Source organism: Bison bison, unplaced genomic scaffold (assembly GCF_000754665.1).
Source record: "Bison bison bison isolate TAMUID 2011002044 unplaced genomic scaffold, Bison_UMD1.0 scf7180017864524, whole genome shotgun sequence".
Classification (NCBI taxonomy): Eukaryota; Metazoa; Chordata; class Mammalia; order Artiodactyla; family Bovidae; genus Bison; species Bison bison.
This window is the reverse complement of record NW_011495075.1, coordinates 661,090-662,787: the sequence shown is the minus strand read 5'-3', so window position 1 is coordinate 662,787 and position 1,698 is coordinate 661,090.

The following is a 1,698-nucleotide window of genomic DNA, read 5'->3' as shown; positions in this document are numbered from 1 at the left end:
GTGAGCTGGGCAGCGTCATTGAGAGACTTGCGGTGCTCCTGAGAGACTTGCGGTGCTCCTGAGAACCCGAACCTCAGCTTCCCAAGCTCTGAAAAGGCTGTGCTGCCTGCAAGTAGGAGGTGTTTTGCCCAGGGGAAACTAGAGGACAAATATTTTCAAATACTTTAAAGTGTGAATGACTGTCCAATGGAAGAACTGATCTTGGGGTGCCCAGGGGTAAACTTGGGAAGATGGATTTTTGACTCAAAGAACTTTGGAGTGCTGTAGCTAACCCAGGAAGGATGAGCTAGAGGGGATTCAAGTCTGAGGGGGCGCTCCACTAGACAACTTTAGGGTTCCTGCTGACCTTGAAGGAGGAGCTTGTGAGATCTGAGGCCTTAGCCGGGAAATGAAGTTGCGACTGGTTCCAGCTTAGCTCTGATTCACTGCTGACCTGAAACCCCGGGGCAGGGAGCCTACCTCCCTGAGGGTCCTCCTGGCACCCTCCTCTGCCAGGCTGGGCTTTTTATTTCTACGAGAGCCTGTGGGTGTTCTGGTCTCCAGGGAGCAATGATGGTTCCTCACGTATGGAAACCATTTCCAAGCTCTTTGTGAGCCCTCTTGGCCGCTTTCTAGGAAACCAAACCCCTCTGCCCCATTTCACAGAAGGAAACGTCAAGGCCCAGAGAGGTCAAAGGTCTTGTCCAAGCTCCTCCATTAAGAGTGGTAAATGAGAAGTGGGCTTCCCTTCCTCAGTCTCCGTGTTCCTAGCCGCTCCGGGTAGGGGTGCGCCCCCCCCCACCCTGCTGGGGTTTGCAGAGGTTAACCACACATGCTTCTCCCTCCTCAGCCAAGAGCGAAGCTGCCTCCTCAAGGCGCTCCCTTTTCCTCGAGTTTTCTCAGTTTTAGAGGCTCTTGGACCCTTTTGATATCTGACAGAAACCAGAGACCCTTTCGCCAGTGTGCCTGGGCACGCTGTGCTCTCTCAGGGTCTCTGAAGCCCCTCGATTGCCTCATCCCTAGCACATGTCTTGGGAGGCCCCTGCTCGTGTCCGAGGGCCTTGATGACTCCTGAAGATGAACGGGAATCTGTCTGTCTCACTCAGCTGGGGCCCCGGGGACTTGGTTCCCGTTCGCAGGCTCTGAGCAAGAAGCCACCATGTCCCCACTGTGGCCAGTGACCAGGGTCCCTGGCCGCTCGGTGTGGCCAGAGGCAAGTGACTCCTGCCACCTGCCACAGAAGGTGGCATCACAGAGGAGCAAGGCTGTCCCCTCAGGTTCAAGGTTAAGGACACCACATCGCCTTCAGCCTGTGTCCGAGGGGGAGCAGAGGCGTCCTACCCCTGAACGTGGAGACGGCCTTGGGCGGAGTTCGGTCCGGCCTTGTAGTCTGGCTTAGAGGCATGTGGCTAGTTTAGAACAATCTAGAGATCATGAAGTCAGTTTAGAGGGGAGAAGTGAGAATTGTCAGAATCTGAAACTGGGTCATGGGAAATGGAGTTGGTCCCCAAGGAGCTCTCGGTCTGGCAAGGCCCCCCGGAGGACCACCCATCCTACCATGGGTACCGTACAAAGAAGCCCAGAAATGGCCGCTGTGCATGTGGGGTGTGGCCGACGCACCACCCGGATTTGACACGAGCGCTCGCTACCTTGTGCAAGTGTGAATCTTGACTGTTTACCCCACCTGCTCCACCAGAGGATAAATGGGGAGGGGTGGGG